Genomic DNA, 23,796 nt, shown 5'->3' with positions numbered 1-23,796 from the left:
TCTAACAGCACATCAAGCCATACCCATAACATTTAGTGTATTGTCATTTAACTCACCATTTAACTCGAGATTACGTCTTACTAATATTAACTTTTCTCTGAATACAGTATCACTCACCTATATCCCTTCAGCTGTTGCTGAAATATCCAAACAACGAAATTTGTTCTAATTTTGGTGCTTTGATTTTCTCATCTGGCTGCAGGGCTAAGCATGCCCGTATTTTGACACAGAAAAATTGTAGAAGTACTTTCTTTTATATACAATTAAATGTTGTAAGATGTGATAAATCTAAAGAATATTTCTAACAAAAAAGTTTTCTGTTGAATGGAGTCAGCCATAGATCTCATCAACAACAAGCCTGTATACAGTGACAAAGATGTATTTGTGATAACTGATCAACAAAATAATCGTTGGATTAAAGCTTAAGATACTGCAGAAATTTTGGAATGGAAAAGAACCTCTAAATACTATACAAAATCATGTAGATGATGAAGGGGTTCCCAATTCTGTGACCCCTCAAAATTCACAACCCACATAATATTTATCAATGAATCTAGTATTTGCTCTTTAAGTTTTAAATCACAAAAAACTGAAGCTAAATTGTTTATAAAATGCGTTACTAGTGCAGTTTTCCCTTCAATTAGTAAACATTGAGATTAGAAATTAGAGGTTGATGTGAAGAAATATGAAGGCCCAACAGATGATATAGAAAAAAGAATGAAATTCAAGATGTACGGTTAGAGTTAGTTGTAGAACTGCTAACACAAAAAAGTCATATAACCAGGAAATGGTTCCACATAATGAAAATTTAAAATAAACCTTCATACTTTTAAGTTATTTGATGATGACTTTGACTATAATTATTATGTGAATAGAGATGTAACCATGATCACAACAAAATAATTTTATAGCAGATAATAAAGGTAAATTTGTATTGTTTTTATCATATTTATTTAAATATTTTGACTGATTACTCACTAAATCAATTTGCTAATGTTTAAAGTGTTCCTGGTTCAGTGACCCACTTCCAGGAACCAAAGCTTGGCTCCTGCAGATCTTAATTATATTCTTTAAATAACATTTCTACATATTCGAATTGAGTAATGTTCTGTTAACCATTTCTCAAAGCATTTATTATGAAACATATGATTTTTTTTTTCACAATCTGGTGATATTATGTTTTGTTAGAGAGATTCCGATAAATTCCGACATTTCAAAATAGTATCCCAATCAGACTTATCATTGAATTCTATTATAAAAGCATCAGACAACACCTGATCCCTTGATTCAACCTCCCAATTCAATTCGTCTTGAAATTCTCTCATTAAATTTTCAGAAAATTATTAATCATATGATACAAACCTCCTATCTATGTTATCCTGAAACTATCATGTAAATCTTCAGAGAACTTTTTCATTCTTTGATGTATATAACCAGTTAACTCTATCTTCAAATTCCCTTATGAAATAATGGCTACATTTTGATTTGATATTGCGTTTCACTTAAGTCTACCATGATTCTGCTATAAAATCTAGAATTAATTTTGTGTAGTTCATATAATATCCCAATTAATTTTATAATGGACTTCTTAAATAGGAAGTGCATATCAATATAAGTAACAACTTTATATCGATACTGTTCAGTTTTTAAATAAAATTTATATAATTCTTACAAACTCATATTTCCAACATGCACAGAATAAGCTGTTTCTTTTTTGGTCTAAAATATCCTTTAATTCCTAGTTATCTTGCATAGCTTTTGGATCTTTGGCAGCATTATTCATTTGTTTACTGTTGTAGTTGTTGTTGTTGTTGATGATTTTTGTGGCGGTGTTCGTAGCGACAAGCAATTCGCTATAGAAACGACTTACGAAGTCACCGCCACACTTTTAATAGCGGGCCGACCGGTCGGCTGGAACAGTGAACAGAAAGATGAAAACCCAAACACTCTGATTGAATAAAAGTCGGTACTTATCTTTATTAACGAAGATACAGCAACACAGTAGTGAACTCCGTGTCTACAGAGATCTGTCTAGTTCGAGTCGGAGCGGCTAGGTCAGCGTCGGCTGACGACAAACAACAACTCTGCTGCGATGAACACACAACTTACTAGCAAGTACACAATTCGGTGGCGAGTATACAACTGAGCAGCGAATACAGAACTGTCCTAGCGCTCGCGACTCCAGCGCTTAAGAAGCCAGAAGCCAGCGGTGGCGCGCGCAGACTTGCGGCGATTTCCTGTCTCACTGGCGCTGCTTATGCGGACGGCGTCCGGACTTCGATGCTGCCAACCTTTTGGCAGCGGGCTCGGGTGGCATTACTGGCTAGGATATAACAATGATGATGATGGCGATGGCCGTGGTGGTGATTATGAAATCAATACGTTGTTTTTTTCTCATTTTAGAATATTCTCTGTATCCTAAAACTATTGCTCTGGCTTTTAATTCACTAAAATTTAGGATGTGTAGATTCACCATTCATAAGATTAGTTTTTTAATAAGGAAATAAAAATTTGTCTATTTCCAGATGGTGATTATGAATTCATTCAGATGAACAAATATGAAATAAATTTCTAAATGAGGTCTAAAGATATTTGAACCAAATACTGTATTGACCATGGAAGATATTTTATGTTTTATTTATGGAGCTTTCCAAGGGGATAGACAACTATGCTCTTGTAATGATATAGATTTTAATAGTCATAAAAGATATTATATGACTTTATTATAGAAAATGTATTATCACTGACAATATTTTACCTTTTTTATATAGAATTCCTGAGTCCAAATATTTGGATGACGCAAATTTTAAATTTTTTATGCATTATTGTATTTCAGGTTCTATGAGTGTAGACAACAAATATTTAAGACATTTCGTCCAATCTTCAAATAATTATAATCTTGATAATATTGAAATCTAATGTAAATGATCCATTTGCAATAGAATTTGAATATGTCCAAAATATTTTTCTTATTAAATTTTGCTTCTTTATAAATGGCATGAACTGAAAGCACATTTAATGTTGCTTTCTATGATGAATTTATTTCAATGTATCAAACAAAATAATTTAATGCTAAATGATGACAAAATACCATTAAAATTATGGCTAGCCTTGCAAGATACGAAAGTGATATTAATTACACATAATGTAGTTATTTTTATGTGATTTCTTAAGATCAGTCAGTGGATAGACCAACCATTAGATTATCAAACACGAAAAAACATTTTATACAGTTCTTAAAGTAAAATATTATAGATTATGAATGAATAGATTATCAAAACGAAAAAGTGACCTTCTATCACTATAAACAATAAGATATAAAATATATGTATCCAAATAACGTAACTGAAAAAGTTGCTTACTTATGGCTAAAGATATTTTTAAATGTATAGTTAAGTTTTTAGGAACTCCAAGTCTAAGGAAGTTAAAAATATTAACTTCAAATAGAAAAAGGCTTTCTATCCCTTACTGACTATAAAAAAGAATATAGAGTCATTCAGTCTCAATAATGTATTGAATAACAAGCTATTGAGTTTGAAAATAATCTAAATATAGAGGAAGAACGAAAACAACAACAACAAAAATTAAAAGGGAAATATAAAGAATGTATACAACTAAAAGATTTTGTGTAGACGTTCTGGAGGTGAAGAAATAACAGATTATTTACATTGCCACCTAAACAGTGTAGCAAGAGAAATTATTTCTGAGTTGGTTCTGATCAGTCTAAGTTACATTTACAAGGTAGATTCTCTAAATACAACAGTGCAGGCCAGATGTCGATGTATAGTTTTTAGTGTCTATTCAAGAATGTTATAATTACAAGGTTGTCGAAAGGATAGTTCTAAAAACATAGATGTGCATAGACAGGACAAAAATAAAGAAATGTACCAAACGCACTTTAACTTTTTGTTTAGCTATATCAAATTTTTCTGTGCAAGTATGAACAAATACTTTGATTTGACAAATTCTCACGGAAGCACAATACTTTCTAATATAAAAACTGGATACTCTACAAAGTTTGATCCAGTTGTTATTGAACAAGGAGTTATGGTGCAGTTCAAGATAGGGAACAAAACACATAAAATAAAACCAATTGCTTTAGATGATTTGCCTCAAGAAGATATAGTTCAAATGATCTAGGAAATCTATATTCTGATTAAGTTAATGTAGTTCGAAAAACTTAGAATGACTTCATGAAACTAAAAGATTTAAAATTAATGGAATGAGTAAGATATGGAATGAACCAAACAATATTTTAAGAACATTTAACTCAAATATAAACTTAAAGCACCAGTAGGTCATTTTTTTAAAGTATTCATAAACAATGGAGCAGCAGCTGAAGCAGCCTTGTGGACTGCCATCATATTTATTCTCCATTTAGATTCAATAAATAATTCACAGTCTTGTCAGTTATCTGGTCCATCAATATATCAACTGCTGAAGCAATCTTTAGACCATGTCTAGATTTATCTTCACATTAGAATAACATACAGACACTAGATATGACAGTGTGGGTTTTCTCATTTTCAGAGTATATATATAATTTAAAAGATTTGAGTAAAATATTTTTTCTTTATGCAACCAATTATTTTGTAAATCATAAGAACTCAGCCATTTAACACATACTTTATCTCCTTTTTTTCTCAAAACCGTCTCAACAAAATATACATCTGGATAATTAGTTTTCTGTAGCTCTTGTTCATAAAAATTTTCTTTAACTTCTCCATCGAATCCCTTTAGTTTGTATGTGATTCGGTTGCAAAAAAAATTGATTTTTGTTATCAACAGTTTTTGTTAGTGGTATAATTTTTTTTTTAAATTCCTTTAATTTTGTTAATTCTAACTTTATATCATATTTTAAATTTTGCATTATCATTAGATACAATAGCAGTGGGCTTATAATTTCTGTCTACTGGTTTCATTTTTATTTTTGAATATCATGTACTTTTTTGTTCATCGACTAGGTTTATAACTGAGACAAAACATGTCTAATTTCATGCTGGCCAATGTGGCTGAGTGGTTCTAGGAACTTCAGTCCAGAACTGCACTGCTGCTATGGTCACAGGTGTGAAGCCTGCCTCAGTTATGGATGTGTGTGATGTCCTTAGGTTAGTTAGGTTTAAGTAGTTCTAAATCTATGGAACTGATGACCTTAGATGTTTAGTCCAATAGTGCTCAGAGCCATTTTTGAACCACTTCTAATTTCCTTGTAGAACAAATGTTGTGTCATATTTTTTCTGTTATTGTTCTATTAAATCTTTCAGCCACAGATGTTTGTAATTGAGGAATAGGAGAAAAATGATTAACATTATATTTTTCGTAAATTCTTGCAATTCTTTATTGGAGAATTCTTTACCATTATCTGACTGCAGACTTCATGGATTTCTCTCTCTAAACACATTTTCAAAAGCATCGGCTAAATTTTTAACCAATTTTTCCTTGACAGTATCAATAATAGTTAATAAATATTTATATCCTATTTCTATTTTTCAAATAACTCTCAAGTTGCCTGAGTTTATTTCTGCCAGATCAGCTTGCCATTAATCATCTATTCCAAATGTGACAATACCCTCTTTATAAATTTTTCTAATTGGTTTGTGTAATTGATTAATAATTTCCTCACAAACAGTAGCAGTATTGGATTGCATATTTTAAGGGGTAGATGATTTGTTCATTCCATCACCTAAGAAATTTTTTTAACAGATCCAATCATTTTAGTCTTGTATATTGTGCAAAGTTGTTCAAATCTCTGACTTCTTTTCTTGGTTGTTACTCAGTGAGGAGTATGTGTTCAAGTCTCTTACTCGTTGTTCCATTGTAGTATTGTCAAATGTGAGTAATGCACTTGAAACAGGTCAGTTATAACAGATTGATACAGAGTTACAAATTTTTTTCTTTCAGTTTCATTTTAGATGATGGGTTATTTAGTTCTGTGGGATATAAAATTTGCAGCTGATTGACATTATATTTTTTATCTCTATTTTAAAAACAATAGCTAATAGGTCACCATTTACATTGGCTCCAAAAACGAAAATTGTTTTAATTCTTATAACTTACTGAAGTGTATATTTTAAAACTTCGTCAGCAGTAGCAAAATGAAATTTCATTTCATGTTTGTTGCACACTCTATTTTGAAACTAGGTTAATTCATATATATATGGAGTTAAATCTGTTTTTGAGAAATAATCTGCAAAAGCACTCTTTCTTGCCTTGTTTCACAATTTATTATTAATATTATTGCACAACGTAGATTTCGGCATCTAAGCCCATTTCCATGTACAGTAATGTACTTGGAAAAGCGGTTATAACATAAAACCTAGTTTGTTTAGTTAATTTGCTATGTCTCACGAAGAGCCCATATCTGATTGAATTAAAATGTGCAATAGCTTCCTCCGCCCCTTTTTTGTAAAGTATTGTTTAGGTTATCTTCATATCTCTGATTAATTATTCATTGAGATGTGCTTTGGTGACAGTTATTGAACTGTGTTAGAATAGTTATGTGTTCAGATTTGATAATATGACTATTTAAGTCATTTTGTAAGTACTGATTAACAAGTGCATCATAATCATCCGCAGGATATTTATATTGTTTATCTTCAACATCAATATAACCTTAGTTACTTTAAATATTTTATGTAATTCTCTCTCAAATTAATTATATGTGGTTGAACCTCTTCAATTTTTAACATTCATTTTTTCTAATTTTCCAGGTTCTTTGATATACTTTGTTTATTTGTCTTATATCCATAAATTTTCATTTATTAGGTTTAATATATTATTGAATCTATAATTATCTGACAATGGCTTTAATTCAAATACACACAAATGACCAGAAACGATTCTGTCAAAATATTGTATTCCATTGAAAGTGTAGTAAGCCATTTTTTCCAAAATATTTAAGTAGTAGTTTTGGAATGTTGACACCAAATGAATCAAAAACAATTTTTGTGTTATTTGTTTTATAGTAATGAATCCAGATTGTGCCAGTATGATCAGATGTTTCTAAATTTACTGTTCCAAATTGATATTTTTCGGTTTGTCTGGTAATTCATTAGTCATGAATACGCCATGACAGTGTTTAATTTTTAATTGTTTAGCAAGTTTTTCTACATCGAAATTATTTGATGCATTTGGATACATAAAAATCATTTTTTTTAATTTCCTTTTTTTTACTGTGAATCCTTTTTTCCATTGCCTTTCTTTGTTGCTCCAATTTCTTGTCGCCTATCTATTCATTTGCAGCTGCAATTACAACAGCAGTTACTCCACCAGCTATCAGCAAGTAGGTAAATAAAGTAATGCTGCTAATAATAAAGGAAGAGGTCCTCTTTTGTATTGTGTTAATCCAGAGCCTTATTTCTGTTTTGTTAGATATTCAGTAATTTTTTCATATCAGGTATGTGTGATGTTGTTAACAAATTTTCCTCAGTTTTTTAACTCTCTTTCTTTTTTGAGCATCAGCTAAAATCTATCAATGCTATGTAACTGCCTTTGCTGAGTTTAGTTTTTATAGCATTTCGTTTCTTTCTGCCACTATGCAGCAATTTGTAATCAATACTGAGGTTATTCATTTATACAGATAAAAGTTTTGTATGAGAATGAATATTCTTAGACAGCAGTGAAATGGTACTATTGAAAATTTTATATCTGTATTTTATATGGCTCCCTACAGCTTCATTGAATAGCTTATCCTTGCTATTCTACATTCTCATTCTGAGTTTATTTCTTTTTTTTAATTTTCATACCAGTCTGGGACTTGCATACGCCTGACATAATAATTGTTGCTAACATTGGACTTTATGTCATGGTCTATTGTCTTTTCAAATTGCAAGGCTGTAGTAAAAGGACATTCAATAAAGTTGGCTTATCATATTTCTCAATTTCATTGTGTTTATCATTTTCTTGATGACACATAACAGATCTTATAACTCCTATTCTAAAATATTCAATTCCTAAATTTCTCATATGAGCGGAAATGGGTTTTAATTTCCTGCGTATTGTTCTATTTATTACATGCATTTAAATGCAACATGTGTTTAAAGCAAAATAATAATTTTAATTCCTCATCCATTATCATCAGCGTCTATACTCATGCCCAAATTTCTCTTCCCATACACTATACTCTAAGAATTGTCACAGCTAATTTCTCACCATGTGATTCATCGTCAGCATGCATTCTCGCTTTTACAGCTAACTTAATTCTTTTGCCAGCTTGATGTCTAGATTCTAAATCTTTATGATATCTATAGGTAATTTTATGTTTTTTGCATGCTTCAGCTGAAGGTTTTATACCCTTATCACAATGTGATTGTCCTTCATTTAGTTTAGTAAATGGTCCATAGCACAAAAATTTGGCAAATTACTTAAAACCAGTTAACGAATCCTTTTCCATGTTCCTCAGATTTCCAAAGTGTATGTGGCAAGTTATTCAAAAATCGAATTATGTATGGTATATCTTTGGAACGATTGATAATGAAATCACTAAATTGACTTTGTAATATTTCTGTTATAACAAATTTTTCGTCATGATAGTATTTATTGTCAGCTGATTCTTCTCCATGCATTACTGGTAATCTATCGATAAATTCCTGTACATCATTAATCCAAATATATTCAACTGATGTCTCCATATATTTTCTTAGTAAGCCTTCTAAAACTTGATTCTAGACCTGCTTTTAAGTTTGGAAAATAGACATGAACAGTATGTTTTGTCCAAATTTTATACTTTTTACTTTTCTTGATTTTATTTATATGAATTATTATCAGCCAATAATGCTTCTGAGTGGAAGCATGTATATGCGTAATTTCATAAAAATTTTGTGTTTTAAATCATCCATAGTAATCTCTTTTAGTTAAACATTCATCAGGCCATCTCTACCTTCAGATTCTTTTCACCTATTTGTAATTTATCTCTATTGAATTCAACCAGCAAAGAACCCCAAAATATAAAATAACCAACAGGTCTTAATACATTGTTCAGGTGGTATGATTTCATCATCAATTTCAATAAAAGTAGAAATCTTATCATAGGTTTGGAAGCAGTATGAAGACTGCTTTAGCTGTTGCTTGTCTTCCACTGTTTGGCACATTTTTATAAAATCTTGATATTTTGGATAATCTAAAGTTTAAGAGTAAACATACAAATAATTGATTTTATTCCAGTTCGACCATTCTAGAGCTAGAATATAACTGTCACTCATTAATGTTGGTTTTTCCATATCTGCTTGGCTATTGTACATTCGATAGAACTAGGCAAGAGAGATTCATGCTAATTTTTTGATTTCTTCTGTGGAATTCTTATCTTTGATTCTCAAACATTTGTCATCTCATAATAATAGTTTATTACCAGTAAATGAGTTGCCTAGTTCTGTTGAATAGTAAGTTATCTCTACTCAAAAAAGATTGATTGTATTTTCATGAGACACCTACAATAATGTTGCACTGCCTAGATTTTATATATTTTTAATGCCAAATATTATGTCAAAAACTAATAAATTGTGTTGTGATAGAGAGACAATAGAAATTCCTGTTGCTCAATACAATTTGAGAAGCTTTATTTATTCATTCAAACAGCCAAATATTCACATTCTAAATTTTAAACAGAGTTAGTAATGAAAGTGATGTTAAATGGTATATGGCTATATATATATATATATATATATATATATATATATATATATATATATATATATATATGTGTGTGTGTGTGTGTGTGTGTGTGTGTGTGTGTGTGTGTGTGTGTGTGTGTGTGTATATATATATATATATAATAGTATTGGACGAGTGCCTGGATTTAGTGGCTAAACTGAAGACTAAAGACTGTTACTAATGACTTTCCAAAAATTATTCCATTGGCAATGATCACCACAGATTTTAATTTGGCGATGGAATGTTTGGCTATGGAATGTTTAAGCTGAGTGGTGAATCTGGTGGACCACTAACTCACAAACCACTGTATCCAGTATATAAATGAGTTGTTGATACTATTCAGGAATTATAGATAACTGTAACTGATGAAAATGAAAATTTAATTGACTTCATTGGTGCTTGTGTGACAGTTATTTTAGAAATGGCCTAATAAGTTTTATCCTTATTAAATGAACAGGATTGAAACTTATCTGTTTCACTCATTCCCTGTGAATGCAAGGATAGTGAAATCTGTTTCACTCATTCCCTGTGAATACAAGGATAGAGAAATTAGCATTCATCTAGGAGATGGATGGCTTCAACTTAATAATCCTAAATTCCACATGATCGGTAGGATTGCTAAAGCTAATAAAGGCTACCCAATCGATAATTCTGTGTCAAAGGTACTTGACTTTGTAAATGTAGCAAGGACATAATGTTTTATCTAGAATTGAATATACTTTCACCATCAATTTTGTTGCATTTGACTTCATCTCCTGCTGAGAAAAGAAGCATTCAAGGTCTTATACTTAACAGTAGGAAAATAAAGAGAAACCAAAGAGTTGCTTTATCCTCTTGGAATGCTTGTTTGATTTTCTGAGGACTATAAAGAAGTAGAACTGTTGTGGGATTTATGGAAATTCATATACCTATAATTAAATATAAACCTGGTTATGAGTTCAAACAACGAGAAAACATTTTGAAAAATCAAAAAATTCTGATATATTTTTATGAACTACAAACTGTGGTTCAAATGGCTCTGAGCACTATGGGACTTAACTGCTGAGGTCATATGTCCCCTAGAACTTAGAACTACTTAAACCTAACTAACCTAAGGACATCACACACATCCATGCCTGAGGCAGGATTCGAACCTGCGACAGTAGCGGTTGTGCAGTTCTAGACTGTAGCACCTAGAACCGCTCGGCCACCCTGGCCGGCTTAGAAACTGTGGAAGTCTCTACATGAAGTGGTAAAAAAAATTGATACAGATATTACAAATTCCTGTAACTCAACTGAATTTTACATGCAATACTTCACAGTTGTTGCATTCCCGACAAATCTAAAAAATGATGATTTGTTTGATTCATCATTATTTGATCATGTTAAGTGACACACACTTTATCTTATGAACGGAAGATACAATGTTTTTTCCACAAGAAATGTGAAATTTAGATACACCAAATAATTATTTGAAGGCTTCTGATTCTTTTCTAGATTTTAAATGAATCACGCAACTCAGATGTCATGTTGATAGAAATCCATACAATTTCATAACGATTATCTAACTTATGCCGTAAATATGACTTGTAGAAGGAATGTAGTTGCCACTTAAAAAGCAACAAAAAAACTTTGTGCCATCTTTAATGATAAAATTCCAGCAGGTAACCTTGTTTATGTAGTTATGTATGTAAATGAAAATATGAAATATGATGCACAGCGTAGAACATTACCTGAAAAATTTTAATTGCATTTTCTTTCCCAAGAAAGATACATAAAAAATTTAATATGTCAACTACAGAATGATATTTATAACTATTTATATGGATACCCATATCAATGTAGATTATGCTAGCTTCTTGCATTTTTAAAATCGGTTAATTTTCGGCTGAGAATTTTATAAAAATTGATGTATTTGGAAGCTAGCAGGCGGCAACTAATGCTCACAGCTGACTGATAGTGTTCCACACCGCCACTAGAAGTATTATATTTAGATATCCTTCCATCTGTGCTGCTTGTGCTGCTGAAGGTATACAATTAATGTGGCTTACAATTCCTCACATGATTAGCTCAGCATGTAAGGTGGGTGTGATTCCAAACATTAAATGTTTCCTAGGGACTTTTTGTAATTCACATCCTGTTCAAATACTGGGAAATTTAAAAAAAGTTCCTGGATAGTGTAGTCCACAGTTTCTCCACACAAAAGTGGAAGTTTTGGAGAAAAAAGGTGTTCTCGATAGTAAATTTTCAACTAAAATTTAAATTCTACTGATATTTCTTTTTATATATATTAATGGAGCCCCTCTCAATAATGGAAACAATTCTAATTTCTTTTAAAAAATTATTGAGCTACAAGTAAATGTTTTATATAACATTACTGGATGTGAATATTTTAATATCAGATGTGAAGAAAAAATTTGTATGGAGCTTAGTAATGAGGTTAAGATTCTTTTACCAGACAGATTTTTGAAATTAGTAAGTAAATGGAAATTTCAGTTTCTTGAAGATGGATTGGTTAAATGGAGGTACAATGAATTGAAAAAATGAAAATAATAATAATAATGATGAATTTTATGGCTCAGAATTTTTCCTTTAAGTGGAATTTTTCCTTATCATTACTCTTACTGCTGCCTTGGCATCGCTTTTTTTCTCTCTCAAATGTGCTCCATGTGCCCACTTACTAATGATATATAAGCAAGCTACAATAATATATTTAAAATAAAAAATTATATATATATATATATATATATATATATATATAATTTCTCCATTCATTTACTTTATTATAATTCTTAGATTGAGCTGAATGAGTTGAAAGAATGTAGGATGGCAGGAATAACTTGTAGGTTCACAGTTATTCTTTTTAGAATAAAATGAGTCTTAACATACAAATTATTTCCACTGTAAAGCTAACCCACATACTGCTGTAGCAACTCAACATACTCTATAAAGTTTCAACGTTTTACCTTGGCCTGCTAGATAAGATGATCTATCTGCAATCAAGCACATATGGGACATCATCATATGACAACTCCAGTGTCATCTGTAACCACCACTAACCGTCTCTGTACTGACCAACCAAGTGAAACAGGCATGGAACTCCATCCCACGAACTGACATCTAGAAACTGCACTACACACTTCATGACCGTTTGCATACTTGCATTCAACATTCTGGCAGTTACACTTGCTGTTAATGTACCAAAAATTTCACATTTGCAGTTGCTTACCTCGCACTTCATTAACCTGCGTTCTTACAAAGCTAATCACATACATATGTTACAGGGTGTTTCAAAAATGACCGGTATATTTGAGACGGCAATAAAAACTAAACGAGCAGCGATAGAAATACACCGTTTGTTGCAATATGCTTGGGACAACAGTACATTTTCAGGCAGACAAACTTTCGAAATTACAGTAGTTACAATTTTCAACAACAGATGGCGCTGCGGTCTGGGAAACTCTATAGTACGATATTTTCCACATATCCACCATGCGTAGCAATAATATAGCGTAGTCTCTGAATGAAATTACCCGAAACCTTCGACAACGTGTCTGGCGGAATGGCTTCACATGCAGATGAGATGTACTGCTTCAGCTGTTCAATTGTTTCTGGATTCTGGCGGTACACCTGGTCTTTCAAGTGTCCCCACAGAAAGAAGTCACAGGGGTTCATGTCTGGCGAATAGGGAGGCCAATCCACGCCGCCTCCTGTATGTTTCGGATAGCCCAAAGCAATCACACGATCATCGAAATATTCATTCAGGAAATTAAAGACGTCGGCCGTGCGATGTGGCCGGGCACCATCTTGCATAAACCACGAGGTGTTCGCAGTGTCATCTAAGGCAGTTTGTACCGCCACAAATTCACGAAGAATGTCCAGATAGCGTGATGCAGTAATCGTTTCGGATCTGAAAAATGGGCCAATGATTCCTTTGGAAGAAATGGCGGCCCAGACCAGTACTTTTTGAGGATGCAGGGATGATGGGACTGCAACATGGGGCTTTTTGGTTCCCCATATGCGCCAGTTCTGTTTATTGACGAAGCCGTCCAGGTAAAAATAAGCTTCGTCAGTAAACCAAATGCTGCCCACATGCATATCGCCGTCATCAATCCTGTGCACTATATCGTTAGCGAATGTCTCTCGTGCAGCAATGGTATCGGCGCTGAGGGGTTGCCGCGTTTGAATTTTGTATGGATAGAGGTGTAAACTTTGGCGCATGAGACGATACGTGGACGTTGGCGTCATTTGGACCGCAGCTGCAACACGGCGAACGGAAACCCGAGGCCGCTGTTGGATCATCTGCTGCACTAGCTGCGTGTTGCCCTCTGTGGTTGCCATACGCGGTCGCCCTACCTTTCCAGCACGTTCATCCGTCACGTTCCCAGTCCGTTGAAATTTTTCAAACAGATCCTTTATTGTATCGCTTTTCGGTCCTTTGGTTACATTAAACCTCCGATGAAAACTTCGTCTTGTTGCAACAACACTGTGTTCTACGCGGTGGAATTCCAACACCAGAAAAATCCTCTGTTCTAAGGAATAAACCATGTTGTCTACAGCACACTTGCACGTTGTGAACAGCACACGCTTACAGCAGAAAGATGACGTACAGAATGGCGCACCCACAGACTGCGTTGTCTTCTATAGCTTTCACATCACTTGCAGCGTCATCTGTTGTTGAAAATTGTAACTACTGTAGTTTCGAAAGTTTGTCTGCCTGAAAATGTACTGTTGTCCCAAGCATATTGCAACAAACGGTGTATTTCTATCGCTGCTCGTTTAGTTTTTATTGCCATTTCAAATATACCGGTCATTTTTGAAACACCCTGTACCTAGACAAATGTATTCCTTAAATTTCAAAAGTCTACACTAATTATTTTATGGGATTGCGATTTTTTTCTGTCAGTGTATGCACCCACTTTATTATATCTAACCTGACTATGCTTATACTTGTAATCTGCGGTCTATGTGGTTTACAGATCTGATAATGGCAACTTAGATTTGCCGAAACTGGTTATCAAAAATAAATTATCGTTAGTGATCTTGACAGTTGAGTTTTTACTTCTATATTTTATATTTCCCAAATTAGATGTTTATTCAGAAATGTTTTCAGATTTGGTTGGCCCACTTAGGAAGAGGGTACAGATTAAGGCCTGGCGTATATCCATCTAACAGTCCACAGGGTTTTACGGAGCTGCTGTCTCATCCTGGTGACATGGCCGCTGTTAGCCGCAGTGCTGCTGCTCATGCCGACTCTGAGCTGGTGTACTTAGCACTTTCCGTCCAGCAAGCCTCCTAGAAGCATGCAGTATGAGCCACTCTTCCACCATCAGAAGGGGCGAATAGATTCTCTGCTGCCCACTTCTGATCCTGTGAATAGACACTGCTGTTGCTTGTCGGCATGAGCTGATAAGGCTCAACACAAACCATGATGATAAGCATGGCGGCTGCTAATCAGTGCAGCAGAAATGCGAAGGGAGTGCCCTGCCATCTCAGTGGCCGTGCGCAGCCTCTCACATCAACAGCCGCCACAGCCCTGCACACAACAGCTCCTGCTGGCTGGACAGATGATGCATTCTACCTATGAGCTTTGCTGCCGGGAGCAACAGCCCAACTACTGTTGTACTCTCATTAATAAATGTTTATGTTGACAATACTCTTTCTCTGACATCTCAGTAGTCTTCTAACAGACCACCGCTCACCACACTGCACTTCTGTAAGCCGGCAGCCATAGAGGTCGGAACCCACCCTTTACAATTGACTCTGTTGGTAAGGATGCCGTAAAGGCATTTTATGCCCTACTGAAGCAGTACGCTTCCCAACTGTTGTAACTAGTCCTAGATATTCTGGACACTTGCACTGAGACTGAATTGATATCTCAGCTGGTCCCACATACGATCTGGGTATCCTTCCAGGCATGAAAGCACCTAAACATTACGTAGAGCAGGGCACAACAACTCGCAGATTTTGAGCGTGAGCGATCACTGTCGCTCAGGCTTCTGCTCGGAAGCTGAGCAGTGGCGGCGTATTGGAGAGCGAGGAGAAACTGTGCGCGCATACTGCTAAGACAACACATGAGGAACCCCCAACTGTTGAATAAAGCTTGGTCAACGAAGCAATGGCTAGTCGGCGTTGTGTAACATCAGCAATATCCTCCTTCAGTTTCGCAAGGTGCGTTATCAAACAAGACAATCTTGCGTCGTCTACATGATACCGCAGACGATGTTTGCATTTAACTTGTGAATCTTTATAAAGAGTTTGTTACGCGCGCAGGTAGCCATTTTTATCAGACGCCTAAACAGTGAATTTTAGGTTCGGAAGAGTTGTGCTTGTTAGCTACATATTGCACGTCCACACTGTTGACAAGGATATTTAATCTTCTTTTTCATTTTCGGAGGGGAAAAGTTACAGGCTTTTCTCTTTTCAAAAATCTCCGCAGGTGCCTGAAGCTGTGGTGTCTGCGGTATGCATCCGATGGAAACAGTAACTTCTCTTGCAAGACTTTGTATCTACAATAAGGGCGATACATTAGCGCCTTTACTAACGATTTCATGAAGTCAAGACGTGTTATGTCCGGAGTCTTTCTGAAGGACTCGTATAGGCGATAAGTGTCTACTCCGCAGGCAGTATCTACTATTGCGAAAAAAAATCGCTACAAGCCATCTTCTCCTCCTTTGGCTTGCGGTATAGAATGAACATTTTCGATCCATGGAAACCATATCGCCTTTTGTTACGTTACAGAAAGAGGTCATCTCTTGTTTGCCACTCTCTGACTCGAGGCTCTCAGAATGAAGCGTACTGGAGATCCGGATTACAGCTCTCCCCTTCTTCAGAACATAATACAGCAGTGGCATCTCTTCCGTAGAGCGGTAAACGGCAGCCCTCTCCAGTCTTCCCTTTTGAGGAAGAAAGGTAGAAATTCACATACCGATCCTGTTTCTGGATTTTCTCTCAGTGTTCGAAGTCCAGGGACTTGAACCATTACGTTATGACGCCTTGTCTTTACATTCAGTGGAAGTTGTTCCTTCCTCCACTTAAAATACTTACTTTTTCCGCAAAAATATGTGTATTATTGACATCATTTTCATCATTGCTGCCACTACCGCTACCATAAATAAGCCTGTACCCCATTACTACCACGTTATGTAACTCTTACTCACAGTCTGAGCTGCTTTCAGTTTCATAAAGGTCTTACGCGTCACTATTACCGTTCAGACACTCGGCAAGCCAAGCTTGAAGATGGACCTCAAAAGCCGGATCATTTCCCTTTAAAATACTCAAGGGTATATGTTCTTGCTGCTGCCGTTTATGTAATGAATAAACCTGAAGCTGAGTTCCTTTATTTCATCATATTTGAAGCTAAAGAAACAGAAACATGCAAGAAACAAATTACCTCAGAAAAGTTACGTAACTGCTATGGCGCGCCGGCCGGGGTGGCCGAGCGGTTCTAGGCGCTACAGTCTGGAATCGCGCGACCGCTACGGTCGCAGGTTCGAATCCTGCCTCCGGCATGGTTGTGTGTGATGTCCTTAGGTTAGTTAGGTTTAAGTAGTTCTAAGTTTCAGGGGACTGATGACCTCAGAAGTTAAGGCCCGTAATGCTCAGAGGCATTTTAACCATTTTGCTATGGCGCGGTCGCCACAGACAGTTCCATACAACAGTGAGAAAACTAACAATGGTAGAAGCACAAGCGCGTCACTGCACGACCTTCACCCTCAAACTGAACGTAGAGGTAAAGGTAGTGGTTTGAATACTTCAGCCAAGGGAAACGATAAGAAAATGGTGCCAGTGCACGAGACCGCTGCGTGTCAGTTAAGGGTTATGAATCATTACATGTGGGATGTCTTATTAAGAAATATGAGAAATAGGAAGCTACTTCATATGGAAATGATGTTGTGGCATTACGTGTTTAGTTTATATGTTGAATTTGCAGCGATGATTTTTCATTTACAGTGAGTTCCACAAGTCTGGATGCCAAATTAATTACCATGAGAAACACACAGCACCTTCTCTCAAGTATCTACATGGCTCTCCCCTCCATATCATGTGCGGTAACAATGGAGTGGAGAGTGTACAGTGCCAGTTCCTGGCAGGATATCGCTCACTGTCTATTCGCAGAGTACTTCGACTCTGAAGCGCTGATGTAGACACTTCATAGAGTACGATGTGTGGATGAGCGTTGTCTTCTTGAAAAATGGTAACATTAGAGGTAAGACATGAGGAAGCGGGATGTCCGTGATGTACCGTTGTGCCATCAGGGCTCCCTCAGTAACTACCAGCTGTGACATGAAGTCACAACAGATGGTACTCCACTCCACGACGTCAGAAGTAACACTGCTGTGCCTGTTTGAAAAATTGGAACAACAGGATCTCTCACTACGTCACTGCCATACTCGCTGAATACGGTCATCTTGTGTAGTGGAGAACCGTGATTGATCGATGAACTTAAAGCGATGCAGTTTAGCAGTATTCCATGCCTCCCAGTGATGTACTACTCCAAACACCGTCGTTATTATTGTGGCGTTAACGGTAGCCTGGAATGGGACGGTAATTCACTACTCCGGCTGCTGCTAGCCTCAGACCAATGGCGTGGACTGACACAGAACGTAGCAGGGAGCCCATTACTTGTTCTCGGAGGGCAGACAATGTGTAAGAGTATTGTCAGGTTGAGGGTACAATATGGCGATCCTCATTCGTTGCGTCAGACGTCGTCGATCGGAACTATGATGAGTATATACCTGCCATCACCGTTCCCATCGGGTTATTGTCACATGTGAATGCCCCACAATTCTGGATATTTGACGATTTTACCATCCGGCCAGATGGAGACCTATAATGACATTCTTTTAACTCTGTAATGCGATGATAACGCTGTCTCACGAGTACGCAGCATCTCCGTGTCCTTCAGATTGATCACTTAGCATCTGACCTATTGACGCCTCTTATATACTCTGCAAGTCTGGCAAAGAAATTGAACACGATCAGCACCAGTGCACTGTGGCAGTCGTCCTACCTGTCATTGAGATTACACCTCTAATTATTTACGACCTGATGGTGTGTAAGTGTACAAAGCTACATTTACATCTGATCACGGTTCCTGGGTGCTCCACTATTTGTCAGGCGATTTTACACGCGGTCCAGTCATATTAATATGACCACCACCTGTATTCGTGCAATAACCACTCTCACACAGCAGTGGCAGCACCAGCAGTGGAGGGTACATGAAGAGTGTTGGGGAGGGGGGGGGGGTGGACATAGAAAATAGTACTTCATTGTCGTAATGCAGAAAGTAGCACAGGTCACACCAATCTTCAAGAAAGGAAATAGGAGTAACCCATTGAATTACAGATCCATATCACTGAACTCAATTTGCAGTAGGATTTTGGAGCATGTACTATACTCGAACATTATGAATCACCAAGAAGAAAATCACTTATTTTTACATAACCAACACGGATTCAGAAAATATCGTTCTTGTGTAACACAGCTAGCACTTTATTCCCATGAAGTAATGAGTGCTGTCGGCAAGGGATCTGAGATCGATTCCATATTCCTAGATTTCCATGAGGCTTTTGATACCGTTCCTCACAAGCGACTATTAATCAAATTGCGTGATCATGGAGTATCGTATCAATTGTGTGACTGGATTCCTGATTTCCTCTCAGAGAGGTCACAGTTGGTAGTGATACACGGTAAATCATCGAGCAGAACAGAAGTGATATCCGGCGTTCCGCAAGGTAGTGTCACGGGCCCTCTGCTGTTCCTGATTTAGATAAATGACCTAGGTGATAATCTGAGCAGCCACCTTAGATTGTTTGCAGATGATGGTGTAATTTACCGTCTAGTAAAATCATCAGAGGATCTATTCCAATTACCAAATGATCTAGAGAGAATTTATGTATGGTGCGAAAAGAGGCAATTGGCAGCAAACAAAGAAAAGTGCGAGGTCATCCAGATGGGTACTAAAAGAAATCCGATAAATTTTCGGTATACGGTAAATCGCACAAATCTGAGGGCTGTCGGTTCCATTAAATGCCTAGGAATTACAATTGTGAGCAACTTAAATTGGAAAGACCACATAGATAATATTGTGGGGAAGGCGAAACAAAGACTGCGCTTTGTTGGCAGAACACTTAGAAGATGCGACAAACCCACTAAAGAGACAGCCTACATTACACTTGTCCGACCTCTGCTGGAATATTGCTGCGAGTTATGGGATCCTTACCAATTAGGGTTGACGGAGGACATCTAAAAAATGCAAAGCAGGGCAGCTCGTTTCGTGTTATCGCGCAATAGGGGTGAGAGTGTCACCGATATGATACGCGAGTGGGCTATCAGTCATTGAAACAAAGGCGGTTTTCTTTGCGTTGAAATCTATTTACGAAATTTCAATCAACGACTTTCTCTTCCGAATGCAAAAATATGTTGTTAACACCCACCTACGTAGAGAGAAATGATTATCATAATAAAATAAGAGAAATCAGAGCTCGAACGGAAAGATTTAGGTGTTCCTTTTTCCCACGTGCCATTCGAGAATGGAATGGTACAGAAGTAGTATGAAAGTAGTTCGATGAACCCTCTGCCTGGCACTTAAGTGTGAATTGCAGAGTAACCATGTAGATGTAAATGAAACGGAGAGATTTTTCTGAAGTCCAAAAGGGCATGATCATTGTCTTTCAGACCAAGTGCGGAAGCATTTCCGAAACGGTTGTTTCTAAACACTTTGCGTGGCGCCGTCGTTGCAAGGCAAAATGGCAGTACCCAAAACAGTCGAGGCAACTGTGGTGGACCACAGGTCGTAGATGGCAGGGGTGAAGGGCAGCTGCAGAGATGTGTACACGCAAATAGACGTGCAACTCTTGAACAACTGTCTGCCCAGAGGAACCAAGGGACTACCAACAGCGCCTCCTGAACGACCGTTCAGCGAAATTTGCTGCATATGGACCTCTGTAGCACGAGCCCGGTTCATGTACACATGTTGACTGCAGTTCATCAGCGACGAAGGCTGGAATCTACGAGCCACTACAGCAACTGGATGTCTTAAGTGGCGACAGGTGGTTTTTCAGATGTATCACATGTATGCTCCATCAGACCATGGAACAATCGAAGGGAGGGTTCGGGAAAGAGGAGGGATCGTCTTTCTCTGGAGAATGTTTTCGTGCCATTCCCTGGGTGATCTCGTCATTCTGGTTGGCACAGTGGATCGATACAAGTAATGCACCTGTCATTAAGTGAAACAACAAGTTCACTGTTACCAGTCACCGTTTTATTTTTATTTATTCCCACGACGCGTTTCGAAGGTTTAAACCTCCATCATCGGGTGGATTTACATTAGTTAGTATTACATTTGTGTGTGTGTTGTGTTACGAGTTTTGGAGGAACTTGTGGTACTGCCTAGTGGAGAAACAAGTCACTATTTCAGAATATGGTTAGGATTACTTTTGACAAAACAATTAACTGATATCTAATGGTAAACATTAAATAAGTAAACTAGAGTACCTCCAGTGGTCACAGGTTCCTTTTGCTGACGTAACACATCACATGTATACTGCCACATTTGTAAACAAATACGGCGTCTGGAATCAGCTGGGTGCAAGGTTCGTATAGCAGAAGAGAAGACATAATCGCAAAGTGCAAAGAATATACATCGTAACAACATTATTACAGAATAATTGTTTAAAGCATTTGGAGGTGTTTGTTTTGAGGTGTCGAATATATGTGTGTGTACTTCAGGTAGTATATAAATTCGATTTTGACAAGTTAAAACAGCTAAACATTCGTACTCGTTTATACAATCAGGTGAAATGTTAAAATGGCTTAAACTTTATACTTGTTAATAACAATTAGGTGAAATGTTACAGACTTGAATTACAATGATCATATTGGCAACAGTAGTAAAATCATCCATAAATGACACTCTTTGATTGGGATTAATAAACAGATGTGAGGGTCTGGAGGCAGAAAGAGAGGAAGAGAGAGGAAGTGTGTGTGTGTGAGAAGGAGAGAGAGAGAGAGAGAGAGAAAGATAGATAGAGAGAGAGGAAAGAGTGATTATATGAGAGCAAACATTTACATGGCAAGGAGTCTTAAGATTACATGTTGCATATATTAGCTGCCTAAAGGTTGGGGTAATAAATTGGTTAATACTATAAAATATGCAGATAGACATACATTTGTACCAGTAGTTGATGTACATACAGTTTTCAGCTGACATGGGGTACAAGCTGCTGGTGTGATGAATTATCTGTGAATGAGGTCAATCTCTTGTACTCTTGGCGGCAGTCAATATTTATGGTAAATATTAGGATGTGTGCACATGTGTGTGTGTGTGTGTGTGTGTGTGTGTGTGTGTGTGTGTGTGTGTGTGTGTGCATTTTTGCATTTTTAACAGTGTAGGCAGTTGCTGAAAACGGAGATGATACTGTTGTAAATATCGTCATTTTTGTCATTTAAGATGGATTCTGGTTGTTTCATTTGGTGTTTGTACATTTGGAGTGTTTCAAGGATGTCTGGTTTTCTGCCTTTTGGTTGGATGTGTAGGATGCTAATATTTGTGTTGTTAACACGGTGTTTTGTTTCATGCAGATGGGTAGCTATTGCTGATGTGTGGTATTTTTTGTTTTTTAGTGCTGCCATGAGTTCCTTGAACCTAATCTCAAATGATCCGCCTGTCTGGCCTATGTAGAAGCAGTCACAGTCCTGTGTGATGAAGTGGGTTTCGTGTGCAGATGTTGTGGGGTAACTTCTGTGAAGTTACACAGGCGTGTACAAAATTGAATGTTTGGACTGTGACTGCTTCTACATAGGCCAGACAGGCAGATCATATGAGATTAGTTTCAAGGAACTCATGGCAGCACTAGAAAACAAAAAATACCACACATCAGCAATAGCTACCCATCTGCATGGAACAAAACACCTTGTTAACAACACAAGTATTAGCATCCTACACATACAACAAAAAGACAGAAAACCAGACATCCTTGAAGCACTCCAAATATACAAACACCAAATGAAACAACCAGAATCCATCTTAAATGACAAAAATGAAAATATTTACAATAGTATCATCTCTGTTTTCAGCAACTGCCTACACTCTTAAAAATGCACACACACACACGCACGCACACACACACACACACACACACACACACACACACACACACACACACACATGTATGCACACATCCTAATATTTACCATAAATATTGACTGCCGCCAAGAGTACAAGAGATCGACCGCATTCACAGATAATTCATCACACCAACCGCTTGTACCCCTTGTCAGCTGAAAACTGTATGTACATCAACTACTGGTACAAATGTATGTCTATCTGCATATTTTATAGCATTAACCAATGTATTACCCCAACCTTCAGGCAGCTAATATATGCAACATGTAATCTTAAGACTCCTTGCCATGTAAATGTTTGCTCTCATATAATCACTCTTTCCTCTCTCTCTCTCTCTCTCTCTCTCTCTCTCTCTCTCTCCCTCTCTCTCTCCTTCTCACACACACACACTTCCTCTCTCTCTTCCTCTCCTTCTGCCTCCAGACCCTCACATCTGTTTATTAATCCCAATCAAAGAGTGTCATTTATGGATGATTTTACTACTGTAGCCAATATGATCATTGTAATTCAAGTCTGTAACATTTCACCTAATTGTTATTAACAAGTATAAAGTTTAAGCCATTTTAACATTTCACCTGATTGTATAAACGAGTACGAATGTTTAGCTGTTTTAACTTGTCAAAATCGAATTTATATACTCCCTGAAGTACACACACATATATTCGACACCTCAAAACAAACACCTCCAAATGCTTTAAACAATTATTCTGTAATAATGTTGTTACGATGTATATTCTTTGCACTTTGCGATTATGTTTTCTCTTCTGCTATACGAACCTTGCACCCAGCTGATTCCAGGAGCCGTGTTTGTTTACAAGTGTGGCAGTATACGTGAAATGTGTTACGACAGCAAAAGGAACCTGTGACCACTGGAGGTACTCAAATTTACTTATTTAATGTTTACCATTAGATATCAGTTAATTTTTTTGTCAAAAGTAATCCAAAACCATATTCTGAAATAGTGTCTTATTTCTCCATTAGGCAGTGCCACAAGTTCCTCCAGAACTCGTAACACGACACACACACAAATGTAATACTAA

This window comes from Schistocerca americana, chromosome 4 (assembly GCF_021461395.2).
Source record: "Schistocerca americana isolate TAMUIC-IGC-003095 chromosome 4, iqSchAmer2.1, whole genome shotgun sequence".
Lineage (NCBI taxonomy): Eukaryota > Metazoa > Arthropoda > Insecta > Orthoptera > Acrididae > Schistocerca > Schistocerca americana.
Note: the sequence above shows the minus strand (reverse complement) of the source record.